The sequence below is a fragment of the Ovis aries genome, chromosome 9, assembly GCF_016772045.2.
Source record: "Ovis aries strain OAR_USU_Benz2616 breed Rambouillet chromosome 9, ARS-UI_Ramb_v3.0, whole genome shotgun sequence".
NCBI lineage: Eukaryota > Metazoa > Chordata > Mammalia > Artiodactyla > Bovidae > Ovis > Ovis aries.
In genome coordinates, this window is record NC_056062.1 from 79,575,573 (window position 1) to 79,585,407 (window position 9,835).

A 9,835-nucleotide genomic window follows, 5' to 3' on the forward strand; every position below is an offset into this window, starting at 1 on the left:
GAGTCCGAACGGACTAAGCGACTAACACTTTCACTTTCTTTCATTGAATAGAATATAGATGATTGGGATTAGGACCAATATGGGTTTGAAACTAACGTTTTCAGTTTTAAAATATTTTTGATTCAGATTAAAAATTCAGTGTAATATTTGGCAAGTTCCTTGATCTTTTAGAACCAATTTCCTCCTTTGAAAGTGGTAACAATAATACCTGGCAACCTTGTGGTGATGCCATCAATGAAAGGCTGTATATAAATGGCTTAGAACATAGCAGATGATCAAAAAAACTATCCCAACTTCCACCCTAGCTTGGCCCACTATTTATTTATTTCTCTTTAAATTAATTTTATGAGTAGCTTTAGCATTCACTTTATTCAAAGAACCTGAAAGTATCAATGGATTTGCCATGAAATTCTCCCTCCCAGTCTTGGCCCTATTCTGGTTCCTTGTAGGTAACCCCTATCATTACTATTATTGTTTCATCACCTGAGTTTGGAATGACTCTTACTGCTTTTCAGTGCCCCAGTCATCATCCTGATCTGGTTCTGGAGAGGTTTAATGATTGTCTCCTAAATAAGTTCCATCTCCATTCTGTCAGCCACTTTGTAAATGAAGTTCTATAAGTCCTTGGAGGATTCAAGGTCTCTGATGAGCCTCAACGATGCTGTGCAGGTAATTGGCAGTTCTCAAAGGGAGCAATGAAAGATGCCAGATCTTAAACTGAAGCTTGTATTATGGCTCAGATGCGCTGGCCATTGGGACTTTTTTTTTTCATCTTTCCCTGTATCCCTGCCGTTAGATATGTGACTGGCAGCTGTATTGCTGATCTTTCTCACAGCGCCAATTACCTCACTATCCATGCTGTCCACGTGGTTTGTTAAACCCAGGGTAGGCAAGGCACAAACTAAGATACTGAAAGGAGACTCGAGGCAGACATGTTTATGCTCTACTGACTGACGCCCCAGACGTAGCAGTATTCATGCTATGTTCTCCCCTCTTGTGGCTGACCCAGCGGACACAGCCATGAGGCAGTAGTAATACCAATGCTTTTTAGGTGGAGCTCACATATCCCTCCAGCACAAAGTAGCCCGTGACCAAGTGAGTATACCGCGACCAAGTGAGTATACCGCGATGCACACGCACAGTGCTACGGGTGACCTCAGCTGTTACATAGTCGTTATTTAAAAAACGTGGGGCGAGAGAGCCTGAACACGCCATCTTGGCTAATTCGCTCTATCCCCTCCGCAGTTGCCCTGCTAAAGGGATGGAGTATATTTCCCTCTCACTTAACTATGTGTTTGGTCATATGATTTGATTTCATCGATAAAAAAGGGTGAAAGTGATGGTGTGTCACTAATTTTTAAGGAGGCCTTGTGTATTTCCATTCTCTTTCTGTCTTTGCTGTGAGGAGAACACTTCTCAGTTAGCCCTCTGGCCATTAAGTGAAAGTTGTTCAGTCATGTCCAGCTCTTTGCGACCCCATGGACTATACTGTCCATGGCATTGTCCAGGCCAGAATACTGGAGTGGGTAGCCGCTCCCTTTTCCAGGGGATCTTCTCAACCCAGGGATCGAACCCAGGTCTCCCACATTTGTTTAACTTACACATCTGTGAGTTGTCTGGACCCTGCAAGGCTGTATGGCTGAATTAACCCCGTGGCTATAGAGGAGGACAAAAGACGCGTGAAACAGGGCCAAGCCAGAGGAACCATTCCAGTCATACAGCCTTGCTGGGTCCAGACAACCCACAGATGTGTAAGTTAAATAAATGGTTAATGGAATTATGGTCATTTTTTGCACAGCAATAGCAAACCAGTACAACTGCCCTTCACCAAATGCTAGGGAACGGCTGAAAAATAACAGGAAATTCAGAAGCCACAATTAGTTGGGGATAGATTTATCCTGTTATATACAGGGACAGAGTAGGGGCCAAGGAGATTAAGAAGTAGAGCAGGCATTTCCTCTGTGGTCCAGTGGCTAAAATTCTGTGCTCCTAATGCACGGGGTCCAGGTTCGATCCCTGGTCAGTGAACTAAATTCCACGTTGCAGCTAAGGGTTCTCATGCTACAGTTAAAGATTCCACGCGCCACAAGGAAGATAGAGGATCCCACCTCCCACAACTAAGACCCGCTATGGCCAAATAAATAAATATTAAACAAAAAAGAGCAATAAAATAGTTAGGTATGTTACAGTGCAGCCAGACAGGGATAGGAGCGGGTATATAAACTCACTTCAAGCATCTGAAGCACAAATAGAAGGGTTGAACTCAGCAGTCCACTGAGCTCCAAGAGGAAACACTTAGGAAAAAATGTGTCAATGCTGAGCCAACAAAAACTTAAGCTGGGCCCAGAAAAAGTCTTCCCGGTAAGATCCGCATCACTTTTGCTCCTGAGGAAGGATTAGGGGCCCCTTTGCTTTCACAGTTTTAAATGTAACTGAAGAAGAAAATAGAAACATATTGTGGAAATAACCTCTGGCCAACTGGATGGGGACTAGAATCTGCAGTTCAGTAAAGCTGAGCATCCAAGTCTCATTAGACAGATGGGCAGCTATCCTGTCCCCAGTGATCTTCCTGCTGTCTAATTACATCCGTCTGTGAATTTTAGACAGCTTAAAAGAAGAAATATTATAAATCATCTCTTGACTCAGAACATTCTCCTTTAAAGCTAGATGTACGGCACAAACAGACCTGACAAGGAGTCCAGGTTAATGGGCTTTGGGTCAGAAAGGAATTGGACTAAAGTTGGTCTCGTAAAAGCTGGCACATGGCCTGGGACTATGGCTGGAACACTGGTAATGCGCCCCAGTCCAGGCCGAGGGAGGCCTCGCTGCTGTCATGGTTAATATTGGCTGGGAGAGTTTTTTCTCTCTCTCCCTGTCTCTTTTTAAAATATAGCAACAAGATTGAACATTTCAGGGGAAAATAATTCCAAAAGAAGTTCCTGTTCCCTGAATAAATACAGGCTTTCAACCCTCCAAACGACCATTCCACTTTCTTTTTTCAGGAAACACATATTATTCTTAAAGGACCCGTTTAGAAGTCCTTTTTGCAATTTGGAGAGTCGAATAGTCTGTTGGTTATACAGGAACAGATTTTATGGGAGTGTTGATGGGGCTCTCTTGTTGGGAAGGAATTCACAAGAGGACCGGAAACGTAGTGTACCTTCCTGTCATTAGCGGAGAAGGAAATGTTCTGTCATTGGCTTTATCAGGGGCTGGGTCTGTGTGAGTAGCTTCTCCTGGTATTTGTAATAATCTGCCTCATAATGCTTTCAAAATAATTTAGATTGACTTTTGTTGGCTTCTTACAAATGAATTCATTCCAGCATCCTGAAATACGTAGCTGGGAGACTTGGCACAGTCTCCTTCCTAAGGTTGATTTAATTAAAACAGTTGCTTCCTCATGGTTGTTTGCTCTGATTCTCTTCATGATTGTCTTGATTTTGATGAGTTAATACAGAGAAACAGAATACTTAGAAGGGAGTTAGAGTAGTGTCATTCCTAAGGGTTAAATATTTTGGTGACAGCAGGGTAAGTCTAGATTCTAGACCAATTGGTAATGATTCTGGAATGTGGATTTATATACGTGTGGGAGAGCCTCTGCTATGTGAATGGTAGAACATGTTCCTCTAATGGTATGTGTAAGAAATACTTTAATCTTCTGTTCTCAGGTTTTAAATGGACGTATAGTTGATTCACCATATTGTGAATAAGTGGAGAAGATCTATGTTTTAAAAAAATGACCAATTCAAAGTCACACAGTCGGTGAAAGAATTGGAGGGTTCTGGGATTAGAAAAAGTGTTCTTATCACAAATGGGATATGCTTTTATGGTAGAATCAAATGAGCAAAAAAGAAGGACACTTACATCATCTGTAATTTCCCTACCCACTGAGTGATGAAATCCGCACGTGGCAGGTGAGACCTCTCCTCCTGGTGGTCTCCACCTCTGTGGGCAAAAGGGAAACAGGATCCCAGAGCCCTGCAGACCCCCTCCACTCCCTCCCCCACAACTCTCACCATGTTAGCCTCTCCCTGCCTGGTGAGCAGCAGAATGAATCATCCTGGAGTGAGCTGTCTCAGTCTCCCTGCTCACCCCTCTGTCCCCCAGGACTCTGATGCCTGTAAGGCTCTGTACACGCCCTTCTCTGACCTCATCTCCCTGACCCAACTCAAATTTTCAAGCTACACAGTAGGTGAAAGAATTGGAGGGCTCTGGGATAAGAAGAAATGTTCTTATCACAAATGGGATATGCTTTTATGGTAGAACCAAATGAACAAAAAAAAGACACTTTAATCATCTGCTTTATTCTGCCCTCTGGAACTCAAGGGCAGTCATCAACCTTCTCTCTCCAGCCTCTTCTCTGAAGTTTCCCTTTATCATCTTGCTCTCATAACTGGCCTCTCTGCCTCCCTCTCACTAGGAGGTTGCTTTCTTGTCTTATCATTCATACCATGGAGCCTGGAGATAGATTCCATCTCCTCCTGATTCTTCTTGCTGTGGCCAGATCATTTTCCTTATCTTCTTCCTGAAAACCCTGGGTTTGAATTTCAATCAGATTGTAACCTGTATTTCTCCTGTGACAGACATCTCCCTCTGTTCTTCATTCCTAGAAGCATGTTCAATATCATGCTTGCTAAGAGAACTAGAACCACTCACTGCAATCTTGGAGGTTTTCAATATCTGCAAAAATAGCTATTCTAGTACTCTGACCTCTCAGTTCCTTGGCTTCTTCTCCTCCAGTGAATTTTTTGGTTGCACCTTGTGCCTTGTGGGATCTTTGTTCCCCTCCAGGAATTGAACTCAGGCCCTTAACAGTGAGAGTGTGGAGTCCTAACCACACCAGGGAATCTCCTCCTCCAATGATCTTGCCCTGCACCCTGTTTCAGCCTCCACTTCCTGGCCATGCCCTGGACCTCATCATTACCAATGACTCTGCTGTGTCATTTAAGCAAACCACTTTGAAGGTCTCTCTCTGTAGTTTACCTCTAAGTATCCCAGACACACGACTTCTCCAGCATCACTAGCACCAACAGTCCATCAGTCCTCCCACTTCTCACCGTCTCTCACAGCCTCTTCATGTCCTCACCTGCCACCTTACCATACTTGGACTCCATGGTTGAAATTTTATCACTCCCTATGTATACTCTTGATATATAGACCCTGATGCTGGGAAAGATTGAAGGCAGGAGAAGGGGACAGCAGAGGATGAGATGATTGGATGGCATCACCGACTTGATGGACATGAGTTTGACCAAGCTCTGGGAGATTGTGAAGGACAGAGAAGCCTGGAGTGCTGCAATCCATGGGGTCACAAAGAGTTGGACATGACTGAGTGACTGAACAACAATATGTACTCTTAATTCCCTTTCTTTTCTTCCCTTCATCATATTCTCTTGGCAAAACCCTTTTTCAATCCAAGTCTCTACTGATTCTGTGTCTGTTCAACTGAGCATGGCTGGTAAAGCTCGTGATCCTGCTGACTGGAGCCCCTTCCAATTTATGGCCACTAACCTCAAGTGGGCCTCTCTTGCTGCTTGGCAGCCTCATTATATTTTCCTAGTTCATTTATGCTCTCGCTCCCTGAGTGAATTTTTCATATCTATTTCTCTCATCTCAAGCTCTACTGTAATCCTTACTCTGAGCTTGCTGCCTGTCTCACTAATAGAAGCAATTAGAAGATGATTTCTTCATGTTTCCATCGCCATATCTACCGAGCTAATTGCATCTGTGTCCACACACCCCACCCGTCTTCCTCCCTGGATGAGCTGTCTGTGCTCCATCAATGAAGAGCATTTCCACTTTTGCACAGCCCTGATCCCCTCTCAGCTACTCAGGGATGTCGTGGTCTGTGTGTGAGTTGGAAAAGAATTTCCAGACGTGAGGCAGAATGAAAGGAGAATAGAGTTTATCAGAGCTGTTAGAAGAGTGGGCCAGCTCAAGGGAGAGCCACCGCTTTCACGGGCTAGTGGCTGATTTTTATAGCTTTAAGACAAAATTCCTGCTGGAAGGGTGGCATTAGGTGATTGGTTAGAATGCTATAGGGTGGGTGATAGGGTGGGTATGTTACCTAACATGGGATCAGGAAGCTGGTCAGTTTAGATTGGGGGGGGGGGTGCTTCTGGCAATAGTTGCTGCAGGACTCAGTCAGTTCTGGAGGTGACCTTGGTGCCAGACTCTGTGTCTGTGGCCTTGGTGCAAGGCCTTGCACCTGTGACCTTGTTATAAGGCTCCACAAGGGATGCTGCAATTTTTTTTGTGTGTGGTGCCTCTGTCTACATGAAATTTTTGATTAAATGATGTATTACAAAATTCATATGCAAAATCCATGGGAGATACTGTGATTTATTGATGAAGATTTGGGACTACAGCCGAAGTTCTTATGTATTTGTTTATCATCCCACCAGTGGAAGTGAAGAGGCTTCATGGTGTCCAGGGGCCATTGTTTTCCTCTTCAGATCCAGGGACCATCTCTTTGATGCTTCAGGCTAATTTCACATCTCCTATCACATGAAAAGGTAGTAAGGCTGCAATCACTTTGGCCTGGCTCTCCAGAATCCGTTTATATGAAAATAATATCAATCTTCTGGCCTCTGAATTTCCCTAGAACCTTTTATTTAAGACATGTTATCTTACCACTCACGAGGCTGCATCATTCATTACGCTGCCAGTGAACGCTGGCTTCTGACTCTGTCAGAGCTTATTTCCTTGCTTCATTGCTGACCGTGTCAAGTGCAAGTCTCACCCAGAGCATGCAGGAAAATGTGATACTTTCTTTTCTGGTTGTGTTAAATTTACCACTCAGAACTTTATTGAATGAACACAGGACAACACAGTCTTCTCTTGAAACACTTTGGGCTGTAATCACTGCATTCCTAGGATGTGATGTCTTTCAGTGTTGACCCAACCCCTGCTTTGCACACACTGGCCCCAGAAGGAAGGATAGGAGAGGAGTGGGATGAGAAGAGTGATTTCACCCAACCCACCTCCATCCAACATGACTTACGGTCCGCTTGGGAGAGCATGGTGTGACCCCATGGACTCTAGCCCACCAAGCTCCTCTGTCCATGGAATTCTCCAGACAAGAATACTGGAGTAAGTTGCTCTTCCCTTTTCCAGGGGATCTTCCAGACCCAGCGATTGAACCCATGTCTCCTGCTTGGCAGGCAGATTCTTTACCATCTGAGCCTCCTGTGAAGTCCATATTTACTATGCTATTGCCAAAGAAACCTCAGTATTTCACAATCTACTTTAAATCTATTTCTTCTTATTCTACTTTTAATTAGTAAAGCTGGGGAAATTGCTATTCACCCCTGCACTGGATTGAATAGTGTCCCTCAAACACTCACATCTGCCCAGAATCTGTGAATGTGACCGCATTTGGAAATAGGGTCTTTGCCGGTGTAATCAAGTTAAGATGAGACCACACTGGATTAGGGTAGGTCCAAATCCAACCTGATGGACATCCTTATAGAAAGAGAGATTTGGACACGGAGACATACACACATGGAAGACGGCCATATGATAGTGGAGACAGAAACTTTCGAAATGATGTTATTGCAAGCCAAGGAATGCCAAGAATTGTCACCAGAAGCTACAAGAGACAAGGGGTCATGCTACTCCCAATCTCAGAGGGAGCACGGACCTGCCAACACCTTGTATTCAGACTTCCAACCTCCACGACAATGAGAGAATACATTTCTGTTGTTTTAAGCCACCTGGGGTGTGGTGTGATCTGTGACGGCAGCCGCAGGAAACTGATCAGCCCAGGTCTTTATGTCATCGTCCTCTCCTGCCTCCGTGAAGGCTTTGTGCGGTAACTCCTTCACGCTTCCTTTATAGTGTTTGCTTCGTGATTGTTCAGTCTATGTATGAACATGCATTTTCTCTAATCAGAAAGCCTGTTTGAGAAAAGTGTTAAAGGAAAGCAGCCCACATATAATATAGGAGAGCTGTGGACCACACATGAGGAAATGTTTTAGGATTTCAGAAGACAAGCTCATTCAGAGTCAGTGGTAGATGTGGCTTCCAGAAAAGCTAATGCATTGTCGAACTATACTTGGTATTCATCCAACAGAATCATCCCTAAGATCCACGCAACAGCTTTGGTTTCTACCAAGGCTCCCTGTGAAGAGCCTTTTCAGTTCCGTGTGGTCTGGACTGTTAGTCTTTAGGACGCTTTCTTCTGGAGACAGAACAGTAAATGGTTCCCTTAGAAGAGAGATGGAAATGGCTGCCTAGAGGCTTCCAGATACTACCCGTCCATTCAGCTGATCAGACAGCCTTCCCCTCTAAATGCCTACCTGCTGGGCCTGGAATTAGGAGGGACCTTTAAAATAGTCTGCCAAGTAGGCAATAGATTTCACACTCTAAAGGATGAGCAGGAAATAAGTCTGAGACTTGTCCCACTTCCTTCCCCTGTCTTATTTCCCAATATGCTATTGTAATTGGTTGTCACTGACTTCTCTTTCTTCTTCTGGATTCTTCCTTTTGATTGATTCCTTTACTGTTTCCACTCTGTTTTATTTTTTCCTTCTAGTTTTATTGAGATATAATTGACATACAGCACTGTGTAAGTTTCAGGTATATAGAGTAATGATTTGACTTATACATGTCATGAAATGATTATCACAGTAAGTTTAGGGACCATTCATCATCTCATATAGATACAAAATTAAAGAAATATAAAAAAATTATTTTTCCCTATGATGAGTACTCGTAGGATTTACTCTCTTAATGGCTTTCATATATGACACACAGCCATGTTAATTATATTTATCAGGTTGTGATAAACACCTCTAGTTTATCTCATAATTGGGAGTTTATGCATTTTTACTGCCTTCATCCAATTTTCCCTTCCCCTACTCCTACCTCTGGTAATCACAAATCTGATATCTTTTTCTATGAGTTTGTTTTTGAAGTACAATTGACCTACAACACTATGTTAGTTCCTTTTACAAGCATAGTGATTCAATATTTCTATACATTTCAAAATGATCACCTTGATAAGCCTACTTGCAATATGTCACCATACAAAGATATTACATAATTATTGACTATATTCCCCACACTATGTTCCATACCAGTGACATTATTTTGCACTGGAAGTTTGTACCTCAATCTCCCTCATCGATTTCTTTCCTTACCCCTGCCCCTCTGGAAACCACCTGTTTGTTCTCTGTATCTATAGCTCTGTTTCTGTTTGTTATGTTTGTCCATTTGTCTTTTAGATTCCATGTATAAGTAATAATTCCATTATAAGATTAATTACATGTATAGATTCCATGTATAATTTTTCTTCCTCTGCCTAACTTACTCCATTTAGCATAATACATCCTAGGTCCATCCATGTTGTTGCAAGCAGCAAGATTTCATTCTTTTTTATGGTTGAGATGATGGAATTTCAGCAGAGCTATTTAAAATCCTAAAAGATGATGCTATCAAAGTGCTGTACTCAGTAGTTAATGGAAATCTGGGAAACTCAGCAGTGGCCACAGGACTGGAAAAGGACAATCCTCATCCCAATTCCCAGGAAGGGCAGTGCTAAAGAATGATCAAACCATGGGACAGTTGCATTCATCTCCCATGCTACTAAGGTTATGCTTGAAATTCTCCAAGCTACGCTTCAGCATTACATGAACTGAGAATTTCCAGATGTTCAAGCTGGGTTTAGAAAAAGCAGAGGAACCAGAGATCAAATTGCCAACATTTGCTGGATGACAGAGAAAGCAAGGGAATTCCAGAAAAACATCTACCTCTGTTTCATTGGCTACTCTAAAGCCTTTGACTGTGTGGATCACAACAAACTGGAAAATTCTTAAAGAGACGGGAATACCAG